We start from the raw sequence: 17,664 nt of genomic DNA, 5'->3' as shown, positions 1-17,664 counted from the left end.
CGCCTACGTGGCACTACCAATTCGTCCCTCGCGACGCACGTAAGACGCCTATAAGGCACACGTAAGACGCCTACATCGCGCAAATAAGTCGTCCCTCGCGACGCACCTAAGACGCCTACATGGCGCACTTAAGACACCTACATGGCGCACGTAAGACGCCTATATGGCGCAACCAAGTCATCCCTCGTGACGCACATAAGACGCATACATGGCATACATAAGACGCCTACATGGTGCAATCAAGTCGTCCCTCGCGACGCACCTAAGACGCCTATATGGAGCACTTAAGATGCCTACATGGCGCACATAAGACGCCTACATGGCGCAACCAAGTCGTCCCTTGCGACGCACCTAAGACGCCTACACGGCGCAAGTAAGACGCCTACATGGCGCAACCAAGTCGTCCCCCGTGACCCACCAAAGAAATCTACATGGCGCACGTAAGCCGCCTACATGGCGCAACCAAGTCACCCCTCGCGACGCACCTAAGACGCCTACATGGCACACCTAAGACGCCTACATGGCGCAGGTAAGACGTCTGCATTGCACAACCAAGTCGTCCCTCGCGACACACCTAAGACACCAACATGGCGCATGTAAGACGCCTACATGGCGCAACCATGTCGTCCCTCACAACACACCAAAGACGCCAACATGGTGAACCTAAGATGCCTACACGGCGCACATAAGACGCCTACATGGCGCAACCAAGTCGTCCCTCGTGACGTACCGAGGATGCCTACTTGGCGAAACCAAGTCGTCTCTCGCGACGCACCTAAGACGCCTACATGGCGCACGTAAGACGCCTACATGGCACAACCAAGTCATCCCTCATGACACACCGAAGACGCCTACATGGCGCACGTAAGACGCCTACATGGAGCAACCAAGTTGTCCCTCGCGACGTACCGAAGATGCCTACATGGAGCACCTAAAACGCCTACATGGCGCACGTAAGACGCATACATGGCGCAATCAAGTCGTCCCTCGCAACGCACCTAAGACACCTACATGGCGCACTTAAGACGCCTACATGGTGCACTAAGACGCTTACATGGCACAACAAAGTTGTTGTCAATGGTGCCCACAAGAAGAATAGTAGTGTCTATTTGTGTACATTTGATGTAATATAGTCTTACGAAGACTCTTGCTTGTAATTGCCTATCTATTCATTAATAAAGTTGAAACGTTCATTCATTCTTTCTTTGTTTGAAGCTTTATGATAAAACCTTAGTCTTTTAGTCCATAAACAAACTTAACAACTTACGAAGAGACAAATGTAGATTTGCATGAACAAACTCTTCGTAGTTTGCTTAAAACGATATATTCGCAATCTTAGGGTCAAAGGACTATTGACCTCAGTATGATTGTTAGAAGAATCTATGATGTCTGGTTATGAGGCATTGAGAGTTGGGGACTCTATAGTTCTTCTAGGTATCTTCCGAAGGTACTGAATTGACCAGTGCACTTCTAGAGACAATATAAGAACAAGCCATTTAACCTCTTATGTCTCGAAGTCACTATGTATGAATTGCATCATGCTTACCTTAATCCTGAAATGAGACATGCCATTTCACACCCTAGTATTCTCATTTGAGAAAGTCAAAGTTCGGACTCACTATGTGATTCCGAACAAGGCCTATTGGTGAAGTACTAAGTTGTGAGTCTGTCATGAGTAACTTTGTGAAGTTCTCATAGATATGGAATTCATGTACAAGATTGCTGAAATGCAATGTATGTCACCTCATGCTTTGTTCCTTGGAGTGTGAATAAATGAACTGGCCAGTGTCCAAATTGAGTCCTGACTCTTTTGGATGAAACAATGTGACTTGTTAGCTCCTCGTCAATACATTGTTTCTAACTTATTCACAAGCGACAAAGGAGTTGAGGAAATAACAGCTAGAAGGGTAAGATGGTAATTTAGTAAATCCCGACTAGCTGATGACATTCATGAAGGGTAAACATAGATAATATTCAGTGGATCCGCTCATCATAATTAAGTCGAATTCTTGAGTAGAAAATAAATTCATTTGAACCGAGAGATTTTCAGTGTCAGCTCTTTAGTGGAGTCAGTTGGCATTAAGCTAAACTTGGAAAAGGTTTGTGAACTTTTGAGTCCAAGTGTTTAGCTCAAGCTTTGTTCATTTGGGTCCATGAGGTCACTATCACGAATCACATCGATAGGAATAGTTAAACTGGAAGCTAAGTCAAAACAAGAACGAAAATAGTCAAAAGGGTATTTTTGTCTTTTGAGACAAAGGATGAAATGAATGTCAATAAATTTTTTGACAAGTTCATTTGATGACTTAATGTCACTCGGCCATGACTTGATCATTGGGCCTTGTGAATTAATTTCATTTCATAAGAATTTTATTGAAAATTCTTAATGGGCTTTTCTTATGTTGTTATGAACAAATGAAGAAGCTCCTTCTAGATGAGAATAGGCGCCCATAATACCCAAGGAAAGAGAGTTTATTTTGTGCATAAATGTATTTAGATACTTGCCAAAAGAAAAAGAGGAAACAAATTTGCATGTAGATGCACATGGGATTTCGGCCAAACAAGCTTAGAGAGAGCAAGGAATAAAAGAGGAAACAAATCCAAGGTGTCATTAAGGCACATGTTGCCGTGTGACTTGGATGGGAATGGGCAATAAAGATAGCTCATAAAGGCTTGGAAAATAAGAGGAAACTACTTCTTTCCAAGGCCAACCCTTCTCCTATAAATAGGACCCTCATTCCTCTCATTCTATTCATTCCACACAAGTTAGAGATTGAGAGACTCTCTCTCTAGACATTGTGGCCGAACTCCTCTCTCTCTCTTTCTAGTTTATTTTCGATTTTTTCTTGTCTTGGCACCTAGGTCCTCACTCGACCTAGTGTTTAGCTCTGCGACTTCGAGACTCGTTCTTAAGTCGTAGTGTTTAAAAGTGCCCACTCACTGATTCCTTCTTTTCGAGTGATTTAGTGATAGAAACTTTCGTGGTTGCTCGAGGTGCCGAGGAAAGGAAGAGAGACGTGCTGCGAGGGGAGACGAGCGTTGCAAACTTTCCAAAAGCTTCTTCAAAGTTCAAGCTTCAAGAAAGGTTAGTAAACTTCTAGCTCATATTGGTTTTTAATTACATGTACTTGCACTTGTCTAGGTTAGTAAAAACTGTTTTACTTGTAAAAGAAAATTTTTAAAATTCCGCCGTGTTACCGGTCCGTCTCGGTCCGGTAGATCGACGACGGCCACGCTGGCGGCCGTCTTGAGCCCGGCGCTCGTCCGGGGCCGGCACTCGCCATGGCCGGCTCTCCATGGCCGGCTCTCCAAGGCCGGCCCTCCAGGACCGGCGCTCCAGGGCCGGCGCTCCAAGGCCGGCGCTCCAGGACCGGCGCTCCAAGGCCGGCGCTCCAGGACCGGCGCTCCAAGGCCGGCGCTCCAGGACCGGCTCTCCAGGGCCGGCGCTCCAGGACCGGCGCTCCAAGGCCGGCGCTCCAGGGCCGGCGCTCCAGGGCCGGCGCTCCAGGGCCGGCACTCCAGGGCCGGCGCTCCAGGGCCGGCGCTCCAAGGCCGGTGCTCCAGGGCTGGCTCTCCATGGCCGGCGCTCCAAGGCCGGCTCTCCATGGCCGGCGCTCCAAGGCCGGCTCTCCATGGCCGGCGCTCCAAGGCCGGCTCTCCAAGGCCGGCGCTCGGCAGAGGGGTTCCCCAAACCCCCTCTGGCCGCCTATAAATATGAGGGTCTCTTCCTCGACCCAGGTAATCCGAATTTGAGTACTGAAACGCTGTCGAACTCGCACTTCGCTCGTTTCTCTCAAGTCTCGACCTCTAAACACTAAACCCTCTACAAACCACCTCAATCCTACTAATGTTGAGCGTCGGAGAGGTAAACAGAGGCAACCCCTCTGTTTCCCCTTTGTAATTCACACCTTCTCTGCTTGCTTTCTAGGTGCCTGGACGAGACAGAGACCATAGACAGCTAAGGGAAGACTTGGGATACCAAGTCCGACACGCTCGAGTCGAGACGAGACCACTTGGTCCGGCCTTGGATCTAACCGTCTGCGACTCCTAAATCGTTGTCCGAAAAACTGCGACAACATTTTGGCGCTAGAAGGAGGGGATCTCTCGACCTTGACGACGCATTCCCTCTACCAGTTTTCTCCCTTTGTTCTCACGACTCTCGAGAGATGAGTCACATTCCTACCACCTCCGCGGGTACCCGAGCGACGAGCTCGAGGTACGGTCTTCGACGCCTCGCACATCATCTTGAAGGGCAACCTCGCGATAGCGAGAGCCAGCCCCAAGACCCGATGATTGACCCCGAGGCCGAGCTCCGAGAGGACACAGCCCGGTGGCTTGCGGAGCTCCTTGACCGCCCCGACGTCGACGGTACGCTCATAGCCGACCTCCTCGGCTATGACATTGAAGATAGGTCCGCCCAAAACGACTCCGACCCCGAATATGTGGGGGAGTCGAGGACCAATGAGGCAACGCCCAGCCTTGCCCCTTCACGGCCCGAGAGGTCTAACGATGCTTTGGCCGGGCCGTCGCACCTAGCGCGGCAGCAGGCACGGTCACATTCCCGGGGACTCGCCCCCTCGGTTTCAAGAGGCGGCCGGACACGGCCCCTCGCCGAGGAGAGAGCGACTCTGGTAGATGATGGGGCCGATAGCCGAAGCGCCCGCCGGACGGTTCGACCAAGGGCGACCTCGCCTCGCCCCGCGCCAAGCGTGGACCTTAGAGAGCGCTTAACGGCGCAGAGAAACTCCCGAGGGGAGGATCTCCGCCAAAGGCTAAACTCTCGGAGGGACGCGCTCCCCGCCGCAACTCTCGGCCGGCCTCAGGCCAATGTCGTGGACCAAGCATCCAACGAACGCCAACCCGTGACTCCCGTGGCCCCGACGGTCGGCCCCGCTAACGGGCTCAACATGGTCACGATGATTCAGAGCCTCCAAAATCAAATCATAGAAATGAGGGAGTCAGGGAGGCAAAGGCCGTACGGAGGGATCGAGGAATCATACTCTCCCTTCGCCGCGCAAGTCCTCGCGCAACCATGCGTGGGAAATTTCAAGTTACCGTCCATTTCCCCCTACGATGGGCGTACGGATCCCCACTTCCACGTCCAACACTATGAGACGTGGATGACGATGCAAGGGCAGACGGACGCCACCCTCTGCCAAGCCTTCAGCCTGACCCTCACAAGGTCGGGGTTTGAGTGGTTCCGAAGTTTGAGGCCGGGAAGCATCCCGTCTTTCCGGGCCTTACGAGAGGCGTTCCTCGCCCGAGACAATACCTCGCTCGCTTCACCGAGGAGTCTCATAAGGTCGAAGGGTTCGACGACAGGGACGCCATCACGGCCATCACTGAGGGAGTACGCACGAGCGACTTCCTCAAGTCTATTGTTGGCCAAGTCCCACGAGACATGGCGGAGTTAATGACGAGAGCCCGCACGTATATGGGAGTCGAGGACTATCTCGATGGCCGAGATGGCCAGAAGTCAGGAGGACAGGGGAGTCGCCGCCGCGACGATCGAGATGAAGATCGTCCCGACCCTCGGAAGAGGAGGAATAAGGGAAACCAGGCCCCTAACGGCCGCTCCCTCCCCAGGCCGAGGCCGCCACATGTCGATAGCTTCCGAAAGTTCTCGCCATTCACTCCTCTGAACACTTCGCCGCAGCGAATCCTAGCTCTGCACCGTGACAAGGTGGGGAGTCCAACCCCTCTCACGAAGGATCCCGCCAAGAGGGATCAAAGCAAGTACTGTGACTACCATCAGGATCACGGGCACCTGACATCCGAATGCTATCAACTCAAGCGTCAGATTGAGGCCCTGATTCAAGATGGAAAGCTGAAAGAATACGTCCTTAGAACTATCGGGACGGCCGCGGGGCACGGAGGCCGCCCGCGGCAAGGAAAGAAAGGTCCGGCGACGGTGACCGTCACGGACCGCGCGACAAACGAAGAACCGGAGATCTCGCAACTTCACGTCATGGGCGCGATCTTGGGCGTCCCGGAGTTCGGAGACTCGGCTACGCAAAGGAAGAAGTACGTGCGCGAAGTTTCCCAAGGGAAAATAGCGCACTACATCAACCATACGTACGAGGTCCCTCCTCCGGCCCCCTTCGAGTCCATGTTCTTCACCGGACAAGAAGCGGCGCGAGTACTCCATCCACACAACGACGCAATAGTCGTCTCTGCCCCAGTCGCCAACAACCTCGTCCGGAGAATCCTGATCGACAATGGGAGCTCCGCCGATATAATCTTCAAGTCGGCGTTGGACAGGATGAAGCTGTCCGGGGTGAGACCGACCCCAATCTCAACCCCGCTCTTCGGCTTCTCTGGGGAGAGGGTTATGACGGAGGGAACTATCGACCTCCCGGTTACCTTCGGTACGCCGGGGGGGCTCGAGGTTACCCACATCGTGTCGTTCCTAGTGGTGGATCAGCCCTCGGCTTACAACATCATCGTCGGCCACCCGACTCTTAATCGGTTGAAGGCCATAACGTCCACGTACCACCTGATGATGAAGTTCCCGACCGAGAAAGGAATCGCCGTGATGTTGGGAGACCAATCCATGGCGAGGATGTGCTACATCCAGGGCGTGGACGGAAAAGGGAAAGGAAAGATGGTGAGCACCGTCTTCCAACTCGGGGACAAATTCCCGTGCAAGTTAGAGGAGGGAGGAACCTTTGGAGAGCTAGACCAAAGGGACGAAGTCGAGCGTCGAAAGGTGGAGACACCGGACGACCTCGTTCCCGTCGTGTTGGACGACGCCAAGCCTGACGAAGTGGTCAAGGTAGGCGCCCAACTCTCGTCTGAAGTCCGAACCGAGCTCGCCGCTTTCCTCCGAGAGCACAAAGATGTCTTCTCGTGGACACACGCCGACATGCTGGGGATCGACCCCGAAATCATGGTTCATCGTCTCAACGACGACAAGAGAGTGGCCGAGCGCGTCCAACCGCGGCGTGCGTTCAGCGGGGAGAGGTACCAAGCCATTGGTGAAGAAGTTGACAAACTTCTCGCCGCCGACTTCATCAGGGAGGCGGAGCACCCCAAGTGGGTGTCCAATGTGGTGATGGTCAAGAAGCCAAACGGGAAGTGGCGGATCTGTATCGATTACAAAGATCTCAACAAAGCCTACCCGAAAGACAGCTTCCCTCTCCCGAGGATCGAGCAGCTCCTGGACGCCACGGCGGGCCACGAGTTGCTGAGCTTCATGGACGCCTATTCAGGCTACAACCAGATCCGCATGCACGAGCCGGATCAGATTAAAACCACCTTTGTTACGAACCGCAGACTTTACTGTTACAAGGTCATGCCCTTTGGCCTTAAAACCGCGGGAGCAACGTATCAAAGGTTGGTGAACCGCATGTTTTCCAATCAAATTGGCAAAACTATGGAGGTCTACGTGGACGACATACTTGTCAAAAGCCTCAAAGCCCATGACCACGTTTGAGACCTTAGGGAAATGTTCACGATCCTGCGACGCTACAAAATGAAGCTCAACCCCAACAAGTGCGCTTTCGGGGTCGAGTCTGGAAAGTTTCTGGGCTACATGGTGAGCCGCCGCGGGATCGAGGCCAATCCTGAGAAGATTAAGGCGATCTTAGGGATGAGGTCGCCGCAAAAGGTCAAAGAAGTTCAAAGCTTGACGGGAAGGATCGCCGCCCTGACGCGATTCGTTTCCAAAGCCACTGATAGGTGCCAACCATTCTTCAAGGCACTGAAGAAGACCGACGGGTTCGTGTGGACAGAGGAGTGCGAGGAAGCATTCCGCGATATGAAAGCCTATTTCACCTCCCCCCCGTTCCTCGCGAAGCCGAAGAATGGCGAAACCTTGTACCTCTACCTCGCGGTTTCCGATAGGGCCGTGAGCGCGGTCCTCATACGCGAGGAGGACAGGGTACAATGGCCGGTCTACTACGTTAGCAACGCGCTCCTCGACGCCGAAACCCGATACCCAGAAATCGAGAGACTGTCCCTCGCCCTCGTCATGAGCGCGAGAAAGCTCCGGCCCTACTTCCAAGCGTACCCCATTGTGGTCCGCTCGGGACATCCCATCGAGAAGGCCCTTCAAAAAGGGACCTCCTCTCGAATGGCGATATGGTCCCAAGAGCTGGGCGAGTACGGGATCGAGTTCCAGCCGAGAACCGCCATTAAGGGTCAGGCCCTCGCCGACTTCATCGCCGAGTTCACAAGCGCGCCCCCAACCAACGAGGGCGACGAGAGTAGTAAGAGCACGGAAGACAAGGAGGACGACCACAGCGAGTCGTCGAAGAAGAGGACCAACGACCCGATAGGGCCGGTCTGGGACTTGCACGTGGATGGCGCGTCAAACGCCCGGGGGGCTGGCGCCGGCGTTGTGCTCACAAATCCCGATAGGGAAAAGCTGAGATACGCCCTGCGGTTCGAGTTCAAGGCTTCCAACAACGAGGCAGAGTACGAGGCTCTGATCGTTGGCTTGGAGCTAGCGAACAAGTTGGGCGCCCTAAACCTGCGCATCCATTGCGACTCGCAATTGATTGTGAACCAGGTTAAGGGCGACTACGCCGCGAAAGAGCCACATATGATCGCGTACTTGTCCAAGGCCCAAAAGAACCTGGAGGCCCTGTCGTGGTTCGAGATTGTCCAAGTTCCTCGAGAAGCGAACATTGATGCTGACGCCTTGGCTCGTCTCGCGTCTGGGATAGATGAGGAGGGCGAAGGCAGCGTCCCGATCGAAGTATTGACCCGACCCTACGTCTCGAGAGGCGACGTAGGGGTGGTTGACGAGACTCCGCCTCCCTCATGGATGACTCCGCTCGTGGAATTTCTGAAGCGAGGAGTCGTCCCCGAAGACAAAGAGGAGGCCAGAAAGCTGAGAAGCCTGGCGCCGAAGTACACAGTGAGGGAGGACCGCTTGTTCAAGAGAGGCTACTCTATGCCCCTTCTCCGCTGCCTAACCGAAGTCGAGGCGAGAAAAGAGCTCCGCGAAGTGCACGAAGGGGTGTGCGGAAACCACGCCGCTGGGCAATCGTTGGCATTGAAGCTACTGAGACTTGGATATTTTTGGCCGACCTTGAAAAAAGACTCCCACGAGTGGGCCAAAAAGTGTGATAAGTGCCAAAGGTTCGCCCACATCCCGCGTCAAGCACCGGCCCCATTGTGTCCAATCATCGTGCCACGACCTTTCGCGAAGTGGGGAATCGACCTCATTGGTGAGCTACCTACGGCCCCGAGGCAATACAAGCACGCAATCGTGGCCATCGATTACTTCACAAAGTGGGTAGAGGCCGAGCCGCTAGCGAAGATCACTGAGGCGAACACGACGAGCTTCATTTGGAAAAGCGTCATCTGCCGCTTTGGAATCCCCACGTCAATTGTAACCGACAACGGGAAACAATTCGACAACACGCTCCTCCGAGAAATGTGCGAACAACTGGGCATTAGCAAGACTTTCTCGTCTCCTCGCCATCCTCAAGCTAACGGTCAAGTCGAGGCGGTTAACAAGACGATCAAAGAGAACTTGAAGAAGAAGCTGGAGGAAAGAAAAGGGGCTTGGGCCGACGAGCTCCCCATGGTCTTATGGGCGTACCGCACCACCGCTCGAAATGCGACCGGCGAAACCCCTTTCGCTCTCGCATTCGGCGTCGAGGCCGTGGTACCCGTCGAGACCAAGCTACCAACCTTGCGCATCGAGGAGTACGAAGAAGCCACCAACGATGACGCAATCAGGCTCGAGTTAGACCTCATAGACGAAAGGAGGTCAGACGCACTCACCCGACTCGCCGCGCAAAAGAGGAAAGTCGAGAAATACTACAACTCAAAGATCAAGCTGCGGAAGTTCGCCGACGGAAGCCTCGTTCTTCGAAGGGCGTTCCAAAACACCAAGGTGCAAGGTGCGGGAGTTCTAGGCCCCACCTGGGAAGGCCCGTACCGTGTGCGCCGAGCCATCCACAATGGCACGTACGAGCTCGAGAACATGGAGGGGCTCGTGTTCACACACCCGTGGAACGCGGAGCACCTTCGGCAATATTACCAATAGATGTTCATTCGTCCATTTTTTCGCTTTGTTGTTTTCATGTAATTTTCGATTCTAGCAAAGACAAATTAAAATTTCAAGTTTGGCCAACGGCCAGGGATGTAATTTTTGAACCATTTCAATAATTTAATGAATTACATTTCACTTCAAAACATTGCATCTTAGTTTCTAGCCTCCTCTACGAGCACCCAAGAAACTCGGGGGGCTAGGAAGGATAAGGTGAGGGTAACAAGCCCGCCTACTCCACTTTGCACGCACCAAGCGGTAGCAAAACACCCATAAATCGGATCCGCGCACCGGACCTCCGACTTCGTACCCTCCTCGTGCGACGCTCTCGCACGGGTTGAGGTCGTACGCCGAGAGATAGCGAAACGCCGACAAGTTGGATCCGCGCACCGGACCTCCGGCCTCGCACGTCTTTCGCTGCGACCCTCTCGCGCATGGATGACCCTTGCACACCGATAGGCAGCAAGGCATCGATGGATCACGTCCGCGCACCGGATTGTCGATCCCGGCAGTCAAAACCCAAAACGTGACACGCGTACCAACAAGTACCACGCTCACTGGGAGCTGCGAACCCATCCCGATACGCACGCCGATAGGTAGCGTACTCGCCGGAGGATGAGTGCGACGGCCACCCAGCTCGCGCACGCCGATAGGCAGCGAGTCACGAATGGATGGCCAAAAGTCGCACCCGCCGGATGAAACTGGTCTAGCCAGCGTCCGCGGGAAACTTCGCCGCCAAATGCGGCAGTAAGCCGTGCCAACCGGTTACGCTAGGCATAGCAAGCCGGGCTCGTAAGACACGCACTATTCAAATTGCGCAAATCGATTACACTAAGCATAGCAAGTCGAGAAAATAAGACGCACAATAAAAAGAAAAGCTTCCATCAAAGCAAAACGATGTCACACAAGCAACCCGACGAGAAAAGTACGAAAGTACGACACATGTCAAACATAACAGAAATCCGAAAGAAAATGTAAAGCGAGCGCTAAACAAATGCGCAGAAAACCAAAGAAAACTTGGCTACTCTGAGCCGTAGTCGACCTGCTCTTCGTCGTCTTCGGGGCGAGGGGCGCCGACGGTTTCTCCTCCGGAACGACAGTTTGACGACTGGGCGGCCTCCGCAGGGACTTCGGGAGGCAGGTCATCCTCTGGCAACTCGTCCTCCAGGGGAGGGAACATGGCGTCGAAAAAGGAAAATGTGATCCCTCGAGACGCGTTCTCCTCCGCGGTCGCATCTTTGACCCGCATGGCCACCTCGTAACGAGCCACCTCCAGCGAGAGGTCCCAGTCCTCCTCCAACTCCGTCTTGGAGCGCACGGCGTCGTCCTTCTCCTCAACGAGGGTCTGCACCTCCGCTCGCAAGGTTTCCCTCTCCCTCTCGGCCTTGACCCGGGAGATCTCGCTCGCTGAAGGTCGGGCGTGGACGATGTTCAGCTCCTCGTCTCGACTCGAGAGTGCCGCCTGAAGTTTCTTTGTCTCCCCTAAGAAAGTATCGGCCGCCTGCTCAGCCTTCTCCCGAGACGCCTTCTCGGCCGCCGCCTTCTCACGAGCTCGCTTTAGTTCCTCCTCAAGCGCTTGGAACTCTTGGACGGTGCGGACGCCCGCCAAGGCGGCGGCATGGGCGGCCGCTGTATCCTCCTTGTCTTTTTCCATGATCTGCATGCGACGCAGCAAGTCCCGGAGAATACGGTCGCTCCGTTCTTGGCGCGCGAGCATCTGTGGAAACAAACAACGTACATGCGATCGAAATAAGCACAACATTCACAAATAAGGCAAACAAGCAAATCGTACCTTTCGGGCGTCGCCGATCCCGCTCTGGAAATGCTCAAGGTCGCTCACCGTCAGGAGACTCTTGAAATCCCGTAGAGAGGTTTCAAGGATCCCTCAAGAGCATTGGTCCCTCAGCTCCGCCGCCTCCGCCAAGAGCATCGACTCCATGCCGTCTGACGTCGCCGACGTATGAGCGCGCTTGTGGCCGGAGGACGAGCCGGGGAGGATCGTCGATGACGGTCGCTTATTCGAGGAGTTCGCCTCGGCCCTCGCCCGCGTTGGAAGCCCTCCATGGCGGGCCTCAGCTTGTGGTTGAGCCGCGGTCACGGCCTCAACGTCGGGCGCCACCCTCGGTGCCTGCGTGCGTGGTCGGTGTCGCCGGGTCATCGTATCTGAAAAAGATAAAGAGATGACAGGTTAGAGTACAATACAACGGAACATGCACTAACTGGAAGCAGGTGTGTGGTTGGTAGCCCCCACGTCAGGGGGAGGGGCAGACGAGCCCCCCGCCTCTGATTCAGGGTCCTCCGTAGCCTCCGCGCCGAGACCCAGGCACGGAGGAGCGTCGTCTCCGGGTGTGAACCACCCAGTCCTTGCCATTAGGTCTGGGGATTCGAAGTGCGGCCCTTGCCGCCTCGATTCCGGGATCGCCCTGATCACCGCATGGAGCTCAGAATCCTCGATATCGCCCACAGGTGGGAAATCAGCCGCGAGACCGAAGAAGAGAGGCGCGACCTCGAAGGCTGACTCGGACACCCATATCCAAGGATATCTATGCTTCGAGTTGACATTGCTGACGATGACGAAACGCTTGCGGTGTAACGCTAGGTAGAAGCCCGGCTTCCCCGGCACCCCCCGTATCGTCATAAGGTCCTGGATGTCGTCGGCGGTGACGACCCTCTTCTTCGCCCGATAAAGCATCATATGGCACGCCGCGACCAGCCGATAGAAGGCCGGGGACATCTGTAAAGCGTGAACCCCCAGTCGAGCTAACAACTCCTGGATAACCGGCTGAAAAGGCAACCTTAGTCCCCCGCGAAGACTCGCCTCGTCGACCGCGGCATACCCCTTTCGAGGGCAGGACGGAAGATCATCGGGCAGCGGTCTGAGGATTGACACAGAATCTGGGATGCTGTAGCGTTTCCTAAGGCTCTTGAAGCTGACGATGGAGATTAGGCTTGGGACATCGACACCCGAGCAATCGAGGTTGCCCCGCACGACTGATTCTCCTATCGGGAAGGTTGAGGTCCGCGTTTCCTCCTGCGCGGTGGAAGAAAGTCCCCTCGCCGTAGGTGCTGCACGATGGCTCGACGAGTCGCCGGAGCGTTCGGAGCCCGGGACGTTACCCGAGCGCTCGACTGGTTGCCGGCCGGCCGAGTCACTACCCTCGGGCCGGCCCATCCTGTGGCCGGCAGCGCCCCTTCCTGTGTGCACGTCAAGCCCGAGGACCCAGCCCGTCTCCTGGCTGGATGGTTCCTCCACGCGCGATCCAGGCAACCACCGGCCCTCGGGGCGTGCGTCAGGCCCGTCGTCCCGGCCCGACTCTCGGCCAGTCGGGTCTCCGGCGCTTGAGGCCTGCCCGGGCGTCCCGGTGATCGTCCCAGGCGCGTCCGGCCCCTCGGCCCGGCCCAGCTCATGGCTTGTTGGGCCCTCCTCGCGCGTGCACAGCCCAGCGGCCCCGTCCGGTCTCTGGCCGGTTGGGCCTTCCCCGCGCGCGCCGGCCTGTCCCGACTCCTGGCCGGCTGTAATCTTCTCGCCCAGGCCCGGCCGAATGGGGCCTAGGGTTCGCCCTAGGGCTGGGCAAGTGGCCGCCCCCTGGCCGACGCGACCCGGCGGCGCCACCTCCTGCCCGACGCAGGCCCCTCCCTGGGCAGCGTCTCCCGGCACCGGCGGTCCTCCGGCGGCGCGCACCATCGCCGGCGCGGCCGGGTTCGGCGGGCTATGCTCCCGCGCGTCACCTGCAGGCCGCCCGACGGCCGCCACCAGCCGAGCACCGGCCTCCCCCGCGTCAAGACCGGCCCAGACAGCGCCGAGATCGGCTGGCGCGCCCCTGTCGGCGCCGGCTTCGCCGCGCGCGGCCGCCCCGGGGTCTCTCGCGTCGCCCGGGCGTTCCCCCTCGTCGGCGCGCCTGGTGAGCGCCTGGCCGGCCCGGCCCAGGCGGGGTAGGGCTTCCCCGAGGCTGGGGTCGACCCAGGTCGCGTCCTGCCTGGTCAGCGCGTCCCCCCCGACGTCGCCCTCCTCCGGCACGTCTCCTCCAGCGCCGGCCGCTCCAGGCGCCGCCGTCTCCGGCACGCGCGCGCCGCCCAGGCCACCAGCGGGCGAAGGGGTTTCGCCTCCCGGCCTGGGCAGGTCCTCCCCGACGCCTCCAGCGCCGCCGGCGCCGTCCCGGTCCTGGCCACCTCCTCCAGCGCGCGCGCTGCCCCCGGCGTCTCCCTGCCGGCGCTGGCCGTCTCCGGCACGCGCACCCTCGCCCTCGTCGGCCAACCACGCTTCCACCAATGAAAGATCCTCTCCGGTCATCTCGATAACGTTGAACGAATGCGACGAGTGTCGTGTGTCGGGAGGTGTTGATGGGGGCGAAAATTGAGCCCAAAAAGCATCCAAATCCACGTGGTTCTCCTCAAACAAATCGTGTAAGCCGTCATCAATGGTCCCACACCCCGATAGGTGGTCAATGGGGTCCATGGGCGCGAATAGCGAGGCGAGCACGATCGACAAAAAAAAATATAATAATAAAAATAATATGAAAGGACGTCGGAGCATACCTCTTGACGGCGGGCTTCTCCGATGGGCCAACGTTGGACTTTGAGTTTACCACGCGATTTACAATCGATGATAAACTCGGGGGGCTAATGTTACCGGTCCGTCTCGGTCCGGTAGATCGACGACGGTCACGCTGGCGGCCGTCCTGAGCCCGGCGCTCGTCCGGGGCCGGCACTCGCCATGGCCGGCTCTCCATGGCCGGCTCTCCAAGGCCGGCCCTCCAGGACCGGCGCTCCAGGGCCGGCGCTCCAAGGCCGGCACTCCAGGACCGGCGCTCCAAGGCCGGTGCTCCAGGACCGGCGCTCCAAGGCCGGCGCTCCAGGACCGGCTCTCCAGGGCCGGCGCTCCAAGGCCGGCGCTCCAGGACCGGCGCTCCAGGGCCGGCTCTCCAGGGCCGGCGCTCCAAGGCCGGCGCTCCAGGGCCGGCGCTCCAAGGCCGGCGCTCCAAGGCCGGCGCTCCAGGGCCGGCGCTCCAGGGCCGGCGCTCCAAGGCCGGCTCTCCATGGCCGGCGCTCCAAGGCCGGCTCTCCATGGCCGGCGCTCCAAGGCCGGCTCTCCAAGGCCGGCGCTCGGCCGAGGGGTTCCCCAAACCCCCTCTGGCCGCCTATAAATATGAGGGTCTCTCCCTCGACCCAGGTAATCCGAATTTGAGTACTGAAACGCTGTCGAACTCGCACCTCGCTCGTTTCTCTCAAGTCTCGACCTCTAAACACTAAACCCTCTACAAACCACCTCAATCCTACTAATGTTGAGCGTCGGAGAGGTAAACAGAGGCAACCCCTCTGTTTCCCCTTTGTAGTTCACACCTTCTCTGCTTGCTTTTCAGGTGCCTGGACGAGACAGATACCATAGACAGCTAAGGGAAGACTTGGGATACCAAGTTTGACACGCTCGAGTCGAGACGAGACCACTTGGTCCGGCCTTGGGTCTAACCGTCTGCGACTCCTAAATCGTTGTCCGAAAAACTGCGACAACACGCCGCTTACCGAAGCGTTAATTATTTTCTTAAACCCTAGATCGATTCCAACAAATGGTATCAGAGCTATGGTCAAAGATTAGCATGTACATGTATTTAAAATTATGAGCTTGAAAATCGTTTTCGAAAGTTTACTAATTTTGTGACAAGTTAGAATTGTTATCTTAGATTTTTTTTAATTTATTGCTCTTGCCTTTAAATTAAAAATCATGTTGATTTTCTATGACTTTGGGATGTTTTTAAAACACATTAGAATCAGTTCTAAAAGTTTTTAATTTTTTATATTGAAAAACGTGTTTTAAAGGTTTGAGAAATTTCGAGTAAAATTTTGTGACTAGTTTTGATATCTTGCTAGTTTCTTATTTTTACTTGAATCGTTTTATGCTTGTTGTTATTTCTTTTATTCTATGTTATTACCCTGGTAATAAAACACAAATAAAAGCTTTAAACAACATCTTAAAACGTTCCGTTACACTTGATTCTTTTTCGCACCTAAAAAGGACCAAGCTTTAATTTATTTATTTTTCTTCGAGCTGGAGTAAACCGGAATTAAAAGTGGAATAACTCTCTGTTCAGAAATCGAAATTTAATGATTCTTGAATTAAATTAAAGCTCTGTCTGTCTTCTGTCCAATGCCACCGGTTTCGGCTCAAAAGGACATCGGAGCCGCCAGATATGGCGATTTTACTCCGAGGTGCGCGGCTGTCTGAAACTCCAGTTTTTTAGAAATCCGGATTTTCAAACCCCACTACCATGAGTTATAAAACTCTAATGGTGTCTGCAAAGGCTGTGGGATCCGTGACGCTGTCTTTTGAAGACCGGACTTTAAACTTGAATAATGTTTATTTTGTTCCTACCTTTGGGAAGAACTTAATATCCGTTGCTCGTCTTCGTGAGCAAGATTATTGTTTAAAGTTCATTAAGAATGGAATTCGTATTTCATTTCCTGATAATTCTTTTGTCACTGATGCATGTATGAAGAATGCTCTTTTCTACATCTATCCCACTAAACCTTCTCTTTTAGACACCGAAATAGATAACGATCTAATTAGGGAGCCAAAGAGGATCAAACTTTCTGAATCCTCCGATCTAACAAAATCAACATACCTCTGGCACTTAAGACTTGGTCATATCAGTCTAGATAGGATTAAGAGACTTGTGAGGGATGGTCCACTCCAAGCCTCTGCAATAGGTTCACTACCTACTTGTGAATCCTGCATAGAAGGAAAAATGACTAAGCGACCTTTCTCTGATAAGGGTCGAAGAGCCACTGAGTTGCTGGAACTAATACATTCTGATGTATGTGGTCCGCTCAGCCAACAGGCACGTGGAGGATACGAATACTTCGTTACCTTCACTGATGATTACTCACGATATGGGTTTGTCTATTTGCTCAAACACAAATCCGAGACCTTTAACGTATTTAAGGTCTTTAGGGCTTTAGTGGAAAAGCAAACTGGCAAAGTGATCAAAACCCTTCGATCTGATCGAGGTGGTGAGTATATGTCTGGAGAGTTCGATGACTTTCTTAAAGAAGAAGGTATCGCTTCTCAGCTTACCACACCTGGCACACCTCAACAAAACGGAGTGTCAGAGAGAAGAAACCGAACTCTCATGGAGATGGTTAGATCAATGATGAGTTACTCATCACTCCCGCTTTCCTTTTGGGGATATGCCCTTGAAACAGCCGCCTATATTCTGAACCAAGTTCCGTCCAAAACGGTTCCTGGTACTCTTTATGAACGATGGACTGGCCGTAAAGTGAATCTTGGCCGCATCCGAATTTGGGGCTGCCCTGCACACGTGCTGAGGCAAAAGACTAGCAAGTTGGCTAGTAGGTCAGAATTGTGCCTGTTTGTGGGATATCCAAAGGAAACCAAAGGTTTTACTTTCTATAGTCCCGAGGACGATAAGACTTTCGTTAGCACGAATGCTCGTTTCCTTGAGGAGGACTTTGTGAAAGATGCAAAACCTAGAAGCAAAATTGTGCTTGAAGAAAAGTTGGGTGAGGAAGCTTCTACCTCATCTGTAAGAACTGTTCTTACCCCAACTGAAACACAACCTAACTCATCAGAATCTCGTCAATTAGTACTAAGACGTAGTGGGAGGGCTACTCAAAAGCCTGACATGTACATGTCTTATGGAGAC

The sequence above is a fragment of the Urtica dioica genome, chromosome 9, assembly GCF_054948205.1.
Source record: "Urtica dioica subsp. dioica isolate 48M chromosome 9, U.dioica_male_clone48M_v1_H2, whole genome shotgun sequence".
Taxonomy (NCBI): domain Eukaryota; kingdom Viridiplantae; phylum Streptophyta; class Magnoliopsida; order Rosales; family Urticaceae; genus Urtica; species Urtica dioica.
This window is presented reverse-complemented; position numbering follows the sequence as displayed.